General features: G+C 52.3%; 1 long non-coding RNA gene across 1 annotated transcript; it reads left to right on the forward strand.

The window, feature by feature from the left end:
• Positions 1 to 315: 315 nt before the first annotated feature.
• LOC139077311 (uncharacterized) lies at positions 316 to 14,939 on the forward strand. Its single transcript, XR_011529712.1, has 4 exons — positions 316 to 537; positions 2,405 to 2,574; positions 3,659 to 4,898; positions 14,813 to 14,939. It is a non-coding gene; the product is annotated as an uncharacterized lncRNA (long non-coding RNA).
• The last annotated feature ends 221 nt before the right edge of the window (positions 14,940 to 15,160 follow it).

Genomic DNA, 15,160 nt, shown 5'->3' on the forward strand with positions numbered 1-15,160 from the left:
GGCCGCACCACTCGCGGCGCGGGGGTGCGCGGGTGTGGGGCGCGCAGGCGTGGGGCGCGCCGGCGGGGCCCCTGGGCTGGCCTGGGGTCTGGCCCAACGCAGGGGCGCGGGCCGGGCTCAGCGGCCGCGGGCGGCTCGGGCCGCGGGTTCGGGGCCTGTGAAGGCCGCCGCAGGCCAGGGAGCTCCCCCGGAGCCCCAAAGCGCGACGGGGGCGGGGCTGGGCGGCTCTGGAAGCCAGACGCCCCCAATATGGTCTTCGGCGCTTGCAAGCCCCCGCCGCAGCTTCGGGAATTTTTTCCGCAGTTCTGGGCCCGCCCCTCTGCGGCCCGGATCCCGGCCCTGCGGGCGGGTGGCGCGGCCTCCTGCTGCAGCCGGGCCCTCCGCCGCTGCCAGTCTCCGTGTCTTGGCCCTCCGTCCTCCTCGCCAGACCGGATCCAGTTGCCCCGCGGCGATTGTGGTCCCTCCCCAGCAGCTGATCCCTGGAGAACCTTCCTTAGAACCCAGGGTTAGAAATTGCGTTATCTGCCTCACTAGATGGTGAGCGTTTTAATCAGTCGATGCGAGCAGACGCAGGCAATGTGCTAGGCGCCGATAGTCTAATTTTCAGTTAATAAGAACGAGTAATAATAACGGGCCCTTAAATCGCACTTACTGTGTGCCGGACGCTTTCTAAAGTGCTTTGCAACGTGTTGGCTCAAGTATGATCCTCACAACGACTCTGCGGGGAAGGGATTTGCTACAGCAAGTGCCCCGTACCTGTTGTAAACGTGCCCACCCCGTGCTTCACCTAGAGCGCCCGCTAGTTATGGAGGGGCGAGCATCCTAGAGGCTGCAGGGAGACGGCAATGGGGGAACACTTATCCTGTGTTCATTGTGAGAAAGTTCTTCAGAATAGACATCTACCTTCTGAGCACTTAGTCCGGGTTTCCTGCAATCTGCCCTTCCTGCCTGCCTTCCTGCCCTGCCCTGTAAAAAGACACCTCCCCCCTTGCCACTCCTGACCACAAATACTCCACACACTTTCCACATCCAAACCCTGGCGGTCTACCTCCTTCCCTTCCTCTCTTCCCCTCGCTGGCCTCCCTAACCCGGGTTTGTTCTTGTCTGAATCACTGCAAAGCCTCCTACCATTTTCCAGTTACTGTGTTTTCTCCTTCAAACACAGCTTCCATCAAACTTACCTCCTGCCCGTGGGTGCCCTTTAAATGATTTCCTTTTGCCTGCATTCTGATTTAGCATTCTCAACAGGGGCCATGAATTCGAGTTCATCCACAGCCTCATCGGGTGTTACAGTAGCACACAATTCTCTACTCAGAAGTCAGGTTTCCAGCTTGGGGGTGGGGTTACCTCTCTTTCCTTCAGAAACTCCTTCACATAACCCTTCTCCTCCTCTGGGCTTTTCCTCCCCATTTTTCTCCGCCTGTCTGTTTTTCCTTCCAAACTCGATTGCATGTTCACTATTAGGCCTTTTGCTCTGCTTTCTGTGGTCACCTACCTTTTTCTGTGTATTTGGACCTTTCTGACTGTGGTTTCAGGTGAGGCAGCCACATTGTGTTGTCTTGCATTATTTTGTATCTTCCACAGCACCCAATATGGAGGATATACATATAGCAGATGTTCAGTAAATTGTTTCTAAGGGATTGAACAATTTCCCTAAGCAAAGAATAAAAGTGAAAAGGGGTCAGTTAAAGCAGTTAGACCCCTAGGGAACCGAGCAGAAGCACAGAGAAAACAGCACTCTAGCCATATTTCCACAACCCAGGGCTCACAGGAACGCCAAGAGGAAGAAAAAAAATCCTCACCATAAAAAAATCACAAAGCACTCAAAAACACATTCCGTCCTGAGAGTGAATGGACAAAACAGGAGGATTAATACTCCCAGGAACTTGATGTAATAGGGCAATCGGGAAGAAACTTTAAGAGGGAAAATATAGTTTTCAGTTGAAGCCAAAGATAAAGGATAGAAAGTACTAGAAAAAAGAAAAGGATGTTGAGAAAAAAGAACAGGTATATTTGCAAAGGAATCAAACAGATCATCTAGAAATGGAAAATGTATTCACTAAAGTGATTGAATGAAAGAAGATCTTGCTCAGCATTCACTCTATGGAGCAACCTAGTGCTCTGTTCTTGGAGCTATAAAGCGGGGAGCCCTGAGCTGGTTAGTGGCCCAGGATCCCATTACCCTCTGCAATTACCACCCACAGCGCTTGCCACATGGCACATTCTTGTCAGTCTCCCTTGTTAGGCTGTAAGTTCCTTGAGAGCAGGGACTGTCCTATTTATGGCTGGCACAATGTCTGGCACATGGTAGGAACTCACTAAATAATTTCTAGAAAATGAATGAAAAAAGCAAAAGTACTTTAAAAAATTGCACAAAGTTATTTATGGTAGCACCATTTTACAGGATGAAAACTTTAGGGAGACCCATGTGCCCCAAAGCAGGATCAAACAAACAGTGGAAAATTGGCAAGAAATAAGACTCCTATAGATCTTGAGAATTGCCAAGTATATGAACCACCAGCGCGTGGAATCCTGCGGTGAGCTAATGTTACAATGAAAAAAGAAGACAAAATAGTAAGTACCCACTATTGCAACTAAGTTGGCATCACACTAACCAGATCAGCAGTGATCTTGAGGCCATGCCAAGGTCAGCGAGTTCAGGCCTCACCTGGGGAGGGACGATGTGTGCCAAGTGTCGGGAGAATTTACCCGGGTGTAAAGAAGATGGGCTTGTCTGGATGTAGGCTCTTTGTTTACTAGTTCTGGGTGAGAATGTTCTGGCTGCTGCCTCTGTTTTCCTGCGGTGGGAGGGAAGAGCACTGACCTTCCTTCCATCCTGGATCCTCGGGGTCCCACATCCAGACATCAACCCTACCCAGAGGCCAGACATCAAAAGGTTCGGGCACCACTGCCCCCGCCCTCCCCCAAAACACATAAGATTCTCTTGAGCAGTTTTACGACCTAAATTCAACCATATATTCCTATATTCAGGGACTCCTCTGCTAAGTGAAGTGAGGCACGCCTACACGGGTACCCAGGTCCTGCCAGACTGTTGCCACTGGCTTTGAAAATATTAACTTCCTTTATTGTTACGATGTGAGGCCGGGGTTATGATGATGATCCTCATTGCACAGGTGAGGAAACAAAAAGTTAAGTAACTTGCACAGGGTCACACAGCGAATACAGTTACATGTCAACTTAAAAACTGCACGTGCCAACCTAAAACGTCACACACAGGACTGCCTCGCAGCAGTTATTCCAAATGTCTGTTTTAGGTTAGAGCACTCATTAAAAAAATTAATACCTAAGGCCTTCAAATACAATTCTACTACCAACTTTGTAAACCTGAGATTTTAAGAATTACTATTTAGAAAACCTGGTTTACTTAAGAGTATCTGTTGCAGAAGAGACAAGGAGACTGAGTATAAACTATATCAACACTAAAATGAATGGCACTATGCCCTTGTGGCCAGAAAATTGCTTTTTCGTCTACGAGGAAGGCAGTCTTTATTTTTTGGATTTCCAAAGCTTGATTTATAGTAACTACAAACATCACTACTTTTGGAAGTCTGTAGAAAAATTCTTAGAAAAAATAATAATTTCGAACATCAGTCACACTGTTGAAATGCTCATCCCGTATTAATAATTTCTTATACAGGAAGAGACAGAGCCAGGCTTCAGATCCAGATCTGCCGGAGCCTGACACCCCACACTCTTAAATGGAGGGTAATGACAGAAAAGGGGCTGGTGTACAGAGTGACGACCCAGGGCTTCCTAGGGCTGCTGCTGGCAGGCCAGTCACTTCAAGGTTGTTGCTGGCACAAAGGCCTTCTGGATCTGTGGTCTGTAAAGAGAACATGGTCGCAGCAGCCATGACACATGCTAGTGGCCCACATCTACTAGTGACACCCAGAGTGGGCACCATGCACGTGAGAGCCAGAGGGGCAGCCGGATGCCAGCCTCCCTCCAGTCTTCCTCCTCCATTTCTTCACACCTTGTGTAGAGACAGTTCCTCCCCCTGAGAGGACACTCTGCAGGCCACATCAAGCCTTGGGAGCTCCACAGTTGCTGACTTCTCTGGAAACAGCCAACCTGGTGAAGGAAACGCACGATCTGGAGTCACAGGTGTCTAGCTCTGAATCCTGGCATTGCTGCTCACAGCTGTGTGGCCCGGAGAGCCTCTCTGAACCTTAGTTTCCCCAGGGGTACGATAAGAACTGGAGACAAGGAATGTAACAGAGTGGCAGAGCCACCACTCAATAAATGCTGGCTGTTTTTAGTCCCAAAACATCCAGGGGGAAAGCCTCATCTTTGGATTTGGGAATTTCCTCCATGGACTGCTGTGAAGATTTTCCCAGCCTGCCATCACTCCCTTCCTTGTGAGTAGTTCTTCATTTGTACATTCCGACCCGTTTCTGCACAAAACCGGTTGGTTACCCTGCTGGCATGGGTCCGCTTCCACCCAAGAAATAATAGGGGCTTCTCACTAGCTAGTGACAGCCCAGCAGTTCCTGCAAGGGGACTCTCTGAATTAAGGGAGCAGAGAACTGTGCTAAGATAGAACCACTCAATTTAGGAAACACCTCCTCTCCAAATTATGCTAAAAGAAGGTACATTATAACTGTGGTCATCTCTGGTGTGGGGATTCTGGAGTATCGTCACCAGAAGGTTGTTGGCGTGAGGAATCACTAAGCCTTCAGAGAGAAACATGGACGACAATTTGGGGACTAATAGGCTCTGAGACCTTGGGGTGAAACTTCCAAGAGTACAGAAGGGAATGGGGCCTCCACACTCTGGGGAGATGTGGCGTGTCGCTGAGAGCAAGTACTCACCCTAGTGACAGAAGGATCAAACCTAGTTCGCGTCGTGCTCTGTCATGCTCCTCTTGGTGGAGAAAGGTAAGTCCCTTCACGTCTCGTGCCCAGTGTCTTTTTGTCCTCAGAGGTAGAGAGACGTTTTCTGCTCCTGCAGCGGTCAGTACAAACCGGACATTAATGGGCCCTTGAGCTGAGTTTGGGTGAGCGTGGGGATGGAGATGGTATCGTTCAGTGGGAAACCATTCAGCACTGTAGAGGAATGAACTGTTGACATGGGCCGCAACGTGGATGAGTCTCAAAAACATGATTCTGAGTGAAATCATCCAGACGGAAAAGAACTCCCGCTGTATGGTTCCATTTAGGTAAAGTTCTGAAACAGGCAAAATTAATCTGTGGGGATAAAAGTCCGAACCAGGGGTTGCCCATGGTGGAGGAATGACTGGAAAGAAGCATGAGGAAGCTTCTGGGGGATGAAGCCATTCTTCCTCTTGAGAGGGGTGGTGGTGACACAAGAGGGTACGCTAGTAACAGCTCACCAAACTGTACTCTTAAAATCTGGGCATTTTATTGTACAGCCATTATTCCGTAATTAAGGAAAAATATTCCAGGACTCAGATTGTTGTCTTTCTCAGTGGGTAGCCAGGGGTCTTCAAAGGAAGGTGCTGTCAAAGTGCCCACTGCACACATTCATGTGAATCCTTATGTAACTAGAAGAACCAAGCTCCTCCCTTTGCCGCCGCTTCTGTGCCAGCCCTTGGCAGAGCCTGAATCCTTACATGCTGTGGTGTGCCAGTGAGTGTGTAACCGGCTCTCTAGGAAAAGAAAAGTTCTCGTTTGTAGCACTTGCTGATTCATGTGGTGTAAATAATCTCGCCGTGGCTGATTTCAGGCTGCTGAAGTGATGTCACGAAGCGCGGACTCGGGAAGAAGTGGGCACGGTTGACTCTCTCAGGCAGCGGGAGCCAGCTCCAGCACACCGCTGCGGCTCGCCGCTGTTTCAGAGCTTCAGGGGAGTCTCGGCAGAGCTGCGGGGGCAGCCATTAAGCCGTGTGTGGCTCTGGAGCTGGCAGCCGTTTCCTGTCAGCTCGGACGTGAAGGGCGGCGGGAAGGAAGGGACGCTGCCCTAATGTGATCTCGAGAAAGACCCACCCATGGTCAGAGGGGTCAGCCTTGCGAGAGGTGGAAGTTTGGCGGCTGTAAAACTGGGGTTAGCAACCCGTTGGCCGCATCAGTATTTTTAAGTGAAAATATGGGTTATTTTCATTTAAAATTCCTGAATTCTGATTTCTCTTGGGGAGAACAAAGAAGAAAATCTGGCACCACATGGCCTGCGTTCCATCTTGACGAGAACAGGTCATCGCGGAGTAGAAGTTGCCCTGTGAGAAGGGCATCAGTTCCCCACCCACCTCCACGTCTGACAACACACCTGCTGCAGCCAGTCGTGTTACCTGCCTGGTTCTAGTCGGCATTTGAGTTTGTAAATCCCGGTTTAGACTTTGCCATCTCTGAGGATTAGTTGTTTTGTGGTAGAACAGTGTGTGTTTGTGTGAGTGTGTGAATGTGTGAGTGAACAGTTACCTGATGGGTGAGCTGAAGACTCTCCATGCACACGCACGATTCCCCGAGCAGGAGAGCCAGACTTGACACCTTAGGGTGCACACGCTCCCTCTTGGTGCTATTGGGACTCCAGCGGACAACAGAACCGCCCGAGGCATTGCCGGAACCTCTCATTCCCAATCCTGGCTGAGCATCAGGATCACTAAAGGAGTTAAAAAAAAAAAAAAAAAAAGCCCAGGCCTCAGCCCAGACCGTTCACTAAGAATCTCTGGGGCAGAGTCTGGAAATTAAAACGTTTTAGAGAAGCCCCTCAGAGGATGATTCCAGTGTGCACCATTTTTTTTTATTTTTTAAGGAAAGTACCACCGAAGGTGCTTTCTCCATGGACTGGGGGAAAAGTCACATGCAGCCTCCAGTTTAAGTTCTCTCTTCTCCCCAGGCCTGTAGCTCCCATTCTTGCCTCTAATAAAGGGGCAGGACAGTAAGGGAGGTGTGGCTCGCTCCCCCCACCTCTGCTGGGGACCAGGTGGAAGAGACGTCTTGTCAGGAGACTGGGGCCCGTGTTCCAGCAGGGTCCGGAGCAGAATGAACATTAACTCACGGTGAAGCTGCCGCCCTGGAGCTCCTGCCCAGGGAGAGCTCGAGAGGGACAGAAAGTAGAATCCCCTTGATGCCTTCAGCCAGTATTTATTGAGCACCCACTTCATGCCAAGCACTGTTGGAGATGCTGGGGATTTAGCAGTAAGCAAAACAGATGAAAATGCCTCCCTCCATATCGCTGACATTCTAGCGAGGGAGACAGACAATGCACATGATAAAGAAAGCAGTATATTGGAAAGCGATAAGTGAGAAAGATAAAGCAGGGGAGGAGGACTGGGAATGTGTGGTGACATTGCAATTTGGGAAGTATGTGGGGGTGAGGAAAGGCCTTGGTGAGAAAGCGACGTTTAAGCAAAGATTTGAAGGAGACGAGGGTGTAAGCCATGCAGATATATGGCAGAAGAGAGTTCTCCATAGGAGAAATGGCAAGTGCAAAGGCCCTGAGGTGAGAGTTTGTCTGGCAGGTTGGAGGGCAGAGAGGCAGTCAGATGCCCAGAGCAGTGTGAGAGAGGGGAGAATGGTGGAAATGAGGTCAGGGAGTTGGGTCTTGTGGGCCATTGGCTACAGACTCGGCTGTGACACCCAGTGAGTCACAAACTAGATAGATCCCTAATGTAAACCAGAGGAAGGTGGCTCTGAAAAAGAGTGGGGAAACTGAGGCTAGAGTAGTGGACGCGCAGCCAGCTTCTTTCTGATTTGCCCTGCGGGGGACTGTGACTAGGGAGGGTGGTAGCTCACAGACATTGGAGCACTGAGCCCCGAGATGGGTGGAAAACTGAAGGGTGTGTGCAAGTCCCAAGGGGTCAGGCCCTGGGCGACAAGAAGGGACAAAGCTGCGGCTTGATGGAACCGGTCAACGTGGAGAATGGGGTTGGGGGAGACCAAAGCCAAACTGAGAGAGGACGAAGGTAGAGGGAAGACAGCCCGACACTCTCGCACAGCTCCTGCTCCTCTGTGCTCGGGACTCAGGAAGGCTGTGAGGGGAGCCTGTGTGCAGGCACTGTGCTAACTCCTGGGGACACAGAGGCAGATAAGCCGGGCCAGCTCCCTCAGGGTCTTGTAAGGACTAAGACCCAGGTGAGATTCAAGAGTGTCATTTGTCATATTTCCCCAAGTTCCTGGCACAGGGGCTATTTGTTGAAAGGAAAGAAGGAAGGGAGAAGCCTGGTGGGAAGAGAGGAAGGGATTGTGCCGCTCTTGGTGGGAGAAATGGATTTTTGTGGGCTTGTGTGTGGCGGGTTACATCACAGCTGTCCCGGAACTGTTTAAAAGAGGAGCTTAGGAACGGAGAAGGTGGCGAATGGTGGACTCGCCCGCAGAGAACAGCTCCTCGTGTTGTGTGGGAAGATGGGAAGAAATAGCTCAGGCTGGGAAACGGGTCGTGGGAGAAAGGTCGCCAGAGTGCAGGGCGGCCGGCTGGGCAGGAACGGTTTGTTCTCTTTCTCTGCTTGGAAACCTGTCGATTCTCTCCAAACGGCTCATGTTTCTCCACGAGCTGCAGTGGAGGCCCCAGCAGTTGAGAAAGGCCCACAGCATTTGGAGATCAAAGGAGCCGGCCCTGGGCAGTAAGGCCTCGCAGGCTGGCCTCGAGCGAGCTTGCACGCTGGGCGCCTTCTCAGGCACCGCCTGGCACCGTTCCTGGGCTCTGGCCAGTCTTGCTGGCTCCCATCTGGCGCCTCCCTGCCCAGACCCGGCCTCTGGCTCTGCTGGGCCCCCTCGCCTCCCCCAGAAACATGATGCCTCCCTCTGGCGCCCTCCCAGCCTCCCGGGGGCGTATCTCCTGCCTCCTGCCCAGCCCTGCTCCTGTTTCACACACGCTGCCCCTCCCTCCTCACTCCCCGTTTCCCAGGACGCCTCTCTCTCTGGGCCCCACCTGATGTCTGCCCGTGGTGACCTTGAGTCCCTTCCAAAGAGTGGGATGGGTGCCAGGGCCTGGCACCAGCCTCACCTAATCCCTGCAAATGCCAACTTTGAAACGAGAGAGTTCACATGCCGAGGAAGAAAGAGCTGTTTATGTTCTCCACTGACGTCCTCCCGGCCACCCACGTCAGGACTGACACACATTTGCTGGCTCGTCTTTCAGCCGTCTTTGCACCCTTGGAGCAGACCCCTGCCTGGGCAGCCAGCCCTCGGGAGCGTGTACTGAGGAGGTGGGGTCTGCCTCCCCGTGGTCCTCACAGAGCGAAACTGGCTCTGAATAATTACATCACTCAGACTGACAGTAACATTTAGGGACACCCAGACCACAAAGGGGCAGAGGTACACAGCAGTCAACATACGGGAAGCTTCCCAGAAAAGGTAAAGGGCAGGAGGCCTGGCACCCATGCCCGCTGACAGGGGCGGGCAGCAGCACTAAGCCCTCCCAGGAAACAGCCTCAGCAAATGGTGGGATTGCCCACAGAGGGACAGAGTGGGACAGCTCTGGCTTTTGGGGGAGGGGACAGGCAGGACTAGTCTTGGAGGGAGGCTAGCTTTTTTCAGCTTCCTCCCTCCAAGTCAGGGACTGGCCATGCAGGGCCACGCCTCCCATTGGCACTGGTGGTGTGGCCTCTGCCCACCACGTGACCATCCAGACAGCCCCCAACCAGGGCCTCTGGAAGACTATTAGGGGAAGGGAGGGGACTGAGGGGAAGGGGGGCTGTGAGGTGGGCATGGGGAGGGTGGCAAGGGCTGCACCAGCCACAGGAACAGGTTTCAGCCGGCTGCCTGCATCTTCCCTGGAGCCACGTCATCCCTCCCTCACTGGCTTGTCTGTCATAGGCCGTTAAGTTCTTGGCAGGTACTGCGCTTGGCTGAGGCTGGGGGTGGGGTTGCGTGCAAGGGGAAGCCTCAGGAAAACACCAGCCTGTCCCCTCCTGGGCCTTGGCTTGGTGGGGATAAATGTGGGGAGTCCTCACTCTCCTCTGAAAAAGCTACACCTCATGAACCCCTGGAGATTCCCTGCACACACACACACACACATGCACACGTACACATAATACACACCACACACGTACCACATATACACACCACACATACACACACCCCACACATATGTACCCATACATGCTGCACACACCCCGCACACACATCGGCATCCACACACACACCACATACAGACATATACACACCATACACCCCACATACACACATATACACCCACAAACCACACATATTCACGCACATACTTGCAGCATCCAGGTCTCAAATTCTGAAGGACCCCAAAGGCCCCCCGCTGCCCCCAAGCTGCCAGTGAGAGGCCCTTTGGTGCCCCCCGTCTGCGCACAAGGCCCCCTTTGCATCTCAGGGCAGAGATTTCTCACCAGCCAGCCACACGACTGCCCAGCCCTGTAGGTCCTGCTTGGGTGTCCCTCCCTCGCTCCCTCTCTTCCTTCCTCCCCCTCTCACTTCCTCCCTCTCTCCCTCCCTCTTTCTCCCATCTGGGCTGCAGGGAACTGAGCTTTCCCATCCTCCTTAGGGCTTCAAAGCAGAGAAGAGAGAAAACATGAGGCTTATTAATGCCAAGGACCCCAAGGGCCTTCAAATGAAGAAGATACCCCTATTCAGAGGGAGACATGTTTGCACCCTTTGGATCATGGGCTTCTCAGCTTAAAACTCTGTACCCACTCCCCTTAGCTTGCAAGCAACTCTGCTCAGCAGACAAAGCCTACCAGGGCCAGGATCCTGGGGCCCCTCAGCCCACATCCTACCATTCCCCGGCCCTGGACCCCCAGACGTGCTGGACTCCCTGCTATTCTTTCCTAGTCTTGCCCTGGTCTCACGAGCCCACACCCTTTGCATATGCTGTTCCTACCTTATCCACCTTGAGAGTTAACTCATCCTTCATCACTCAGGCTGCCTCTGTCTAGGGAGCCCGTCCTCTGCAGGCTTCAGTGCCCCTTGTTTGAGGGTTCATAACTCCCCTGCACAAACCATTTCCCACGTTTTATTTTAGTGGTGAACAGGCCCATCTTCCTCATTAGACCACGAGCTAAGGGGCAATAGACTGTGTTTCATCCACAGTGCTGACACATAGTAGGTGCTCAAGAAATACTTGTCAACTGAATGCATGACTTAATGAATGGCGCAAAAGAGATCAGAGTAAACAGAGAGGAACACCAGGTCTCTGAGGAGGGAAAGGAATTTCCAGCCGTGGATATCAAGGCAGGCTTCCTGTAGGAAATGGACAGGCTGTTGACAGGGTGGAGACATTCCAGGCAAAAGGAACTGATTGGTCAAGGCAGCAGGGAGCCATGGAAAAGATCTGTCAGGAATAAGAATCTTTGTAGCCGACAGTCACTGAGCACCTGCTCTGTACCAGGCCTTGCTCTAAGCCTTACGCATGCTATTATCCGGCTTAACCTTCACAGCAGCCACAGGAGGTCGGCACTATCATCATCCCCATCTCGCAGATGAAGAAGTCGAAGTTCTGTTACTGGCCCAAGGCCCTTGGGTCAGATTTGACGAGGGAAACAGAACAACCAAGGGTGACACAGAATACGGGATCTGCCCTCATACGATGGGGACGCTCCTTAAAGAATGATGCTTCTGAGTCTAAATCATCAGAGCAGGCAGTGGGCAGGGAAGATGGATGTGGGGGGGGGGGGCAAGAATGAGCTGAACCAGTAAGGGAGAGCAGGGACTCTGGAGGATGAACCCCTCCAAGCCACCAACGTCGATGACACAGGTGACCCGCAGAAGAATCCCACACCCTTTGTCCTGGAGCTGACCACACACCTGGCCCAGGAGCCAGACCAGGTGAAGAAGGAGATGGGCAGAGAGTCCACAGACCTGCTTCGACATGTGTGAGCTGCAACAGCGCTGCAGCCCTGCACCGACCTCAGGAGCAAACACGGCTGCTGCGTCCCCTCCTGCCACCATGGTCAACGGTGCAGGGAAGGGAATGCTGGAACTGTGGTTCAGCTGAGCTCAGCTGACACAGCGCAGAGCCACCACCTGAGGTCATAACCCACACCGGATGTGTGTCAGAAAGAAGTGGTTGGGAAGGTAGGTCAGAGCGAGACCAGGAAGGTCTTGGTGGCACATCGAGGAATTGGGATTCCTTCTGTGGGATAATGGTGCTGGTTGTAGAGACTGTGTATTGAGTGGGAAGCGAAGGTGGGACATGCCCCTAATGATGTCCTGCAGGTGCTGGGCATACTTAGGCTGGGGTAGGAGGACAGGAAGTGGTGCCTGTGGGACCTCTGGGCTGGGTTCTTCTTAGGTGGTGGAGGGTGTGTGTAAATGAGGAGACCAGAAGGCCTGGGCTGAGCCTCAGGTGATGCCTGCAGGTGAGAAGCAAGTTAGGCAGAAAGGCTGGCAGAACTGAGAGGGGCTTAGGTCAGGGAGGTGGGGGCACTGGGGAGGCAGAGCTGTGGAAGACGGTTTCAGGGTGCGGGCATCCTGGCCCTCCCTCCTGGGCAGATGCAGCTCTGATGACGCCCGTGCCACGTTGGGAGTTGGGCTATTAGGGGGCCTCCTGCAGGTTTCCCTACCCACTCTCACACCCCCATGTGAGGGGCAGGCCCCCCTACTGGGGCCCAGACTCTGTTCTAGAAGCCCAAGTCACTGGCAGCCAAGTGGTGAGATAAGCCTCTGGGCTCAGGGCGTGACATCTGTCCATTCCACGTGCCTTCTGAGGTCCCACTGTGTGTGGACACTGGGCTGGGGACCAGGCAGGCAGTGTGCGTGCCCAAGCCCTGCCCGCAAGGAGCCAGCACACAGTCTGGCGGGAGGCAGAAGAGGAAACTGGCACAGCCGTTGAGGGGAGAGCAGCATCAAGGAGGGAGGCCTCCCCAGACCTGGGAGGACGGCCAGGAAGAAGTGGCATTTAGGGATGAATTCGCTCAAGCCCCTAGGTCTAACCACACGGACAGGGAACCCAGGGGCCGGGGCTGAAATTGGCGGTCTCGACTGTGGGACCTGTAGAAGCAGCGGCCCAGCATCCTCGGAGCTGCCTTGTGTGGGGAAATGAAAAGGATGAGGGGAACCTGCGGATGAAAAGGGAGTTCACAGACAGGACCGCTCATTGGAACGTGTGGACTTTATTTGGATCCTGATTTTTTTTCAAGTGTTGGTGAATTCACCTGCTCAGGCTGCCATAGCAAAATGCCACACACTGGGGGGCTTCAGCGACAGAAATTCATTCCTCACAGTTCTGGCTGCTGGAAGTCCCAAATCGAGGTCTGGCAGGGTTCCATTTCTGGTTAGGCCTCTCCTCCTGGCTTGCAGACGGCCACTTATCCTCACACGGCCTTTCCTCAGAGCGTGCAGGGGTGGGGTGGAGCAGGGTATGGAGAGAGATCTCTTCCTCCTCTGAGAAGGCCACCAATCCTATCAGATTAGGATCCCACTCTTCTAACCTCGTCTAATCTTGATTACCACCTAAAGACCCTGTTTCCAAATACAGCCACATTGGGGGTTGAGGTTTCAACATACGAATTTTGGGAGGGGCAGAATTCAGTCCATAGCAGATGACAGTTATGAGAAATTGGCACTTTGAATGCTGACTGGATATTTCATTATATTGAGGAAGTATTGCTAAATATGTCGGGGTATCTTAATGGTAATATTGTTTCATATATAGAGAGAGATACATGTATATAATTTATATAAAACATGTATAGGTATACACGCATATATAGAAAAATATTACCATTATATGTACGTGCTTGTGAATATATATACATATACACACACATATATATATATAAGTCCTTATCTTTTAAATACACATTGAAATATCTGTGGGTAAAATCATCTGATGTCTGGGATTTGCCTCAAAATGGTGTGAGAATGGGAGTGAATGTGGCTGTAGATGGAGTGGAACTAGCCATGAGTTGATGGTAGTTGGATCTGAGTTATGAGTTCACGAGATTGCACTATATTATTCTGTTTACTTTTGCCAAATTTGCTAAATGTGTTCTAATTTCTCCATAATAAAAAGTAAAAACAAAGGCCGCCCAGTGGCGCAGCGGTTAAGTTCGCACGTTCTGCTTCGGTGGCCCAGGGTTCACCGGTTCGGATCCTGGGTGTGGACATGGCACCGCTTGGCAAGCCATGCTGTGGCAGGCATCCCACATAGAAAGTGGAGGAAGATAGGCATGGCTGTTAGCTCAGGGTCAGTCTTCCTCAGCGAAAAAAGGAGGATTGGCGGCAGATGTTAGCTCAGGGCTAATCTTCCTCACACACAAAAAAAGCAAAAGCAAAATAAAAAGTAAGGAGAACTAGTGAGATTTAGGGTTGCAGAGAGGGGCCAGGCATGTGGTGGAAGAAATTATTCAGGGGAAGTTCTGAGAGAGTGAGGCTGTGTGAGGCCCCAGTGGGTCACAGGTGCTGGAGCGTGAAGCTGTGACAGGCACTTTGGGGACCAAGATCACTAAGGCTCGGTCTCTACTCTCCAGGACAAAGACCAGTGTCAGTGGAGGGCCCTGGCTCGGGATGAGTGCCACCGGAAGCCAGTGGGCCATGAGGCCTGGATGAGGGAGACAGAGGCAGTGGCTATTGGTTCTGGAAGGGCTGGGAGAGCAGGTGGCAGAGGAGGCATCAGGCATGGACCACTCAGCGTGCCAGGAGCAGGGAAGCCTGAGGGTGGAGCAGCAAGAGTGTGGTCATCCGGGCTCCTGACCAAATCTTTTCTGGAGATGTAGGACACTTACCTTTGCTTTGGAAATCTGACATCCCCTGTGTCCTTACTGGGTGACTTTGGGCAAGTAACTTAACCTCCCTGATCCTCAGTTTTTTCTTCTGTAGAATGGGCATAGTAAGAGGATCCCCCTCATCTGGCTGTTGTAGGATTAAATGAGAAAATACTTGCAAAGCGCCTTGAAAAAGTAAGTGTTGGCTCTTATTCTCATTAGAGTTTCAGGGAGGAAAGCTCCCTCCCTTGGGACAATGAGGTGGAGACACAGCCATTCAAATGAGAACCCCAGTGGGGAGGTGGGAGCTCCACAGGACTCCTCCCTGCCATCTCTTCACAGGTTGGTGATTTATTTTTAATAAAAGAAGTTGTTTCCTTGAAGCAGTGAGCAGGGTCAGGTGCGGAGAAGTTGTTGAGAAAGGACCAAGTAAAATCCACTGGACCTTGTGAGAGAGAAAGAATAGTCAGCCAGAGACACTCAGGCCGAGAGGCGGGCCAAGGGCCCAGCCCCAGAAACTGCCTCTGGGCTCGTTGCCCCCTCAGGGTGGCTTCTGGGACTGGGGTTCCA

Source organism: Equus przewalskii, chromosome 19 (assembly GCF_037783145.1).
Source record: "Equus przewalskii isolate Varuska chromosome 19, EquPr2, whole genome shotgun sequence".
Taxonomy (NCBI): Eukaryota; Metazoa; Chordata; class Mammalia; order Perissodactyla; family Equidae; genus Equus; species Equus przewalskii.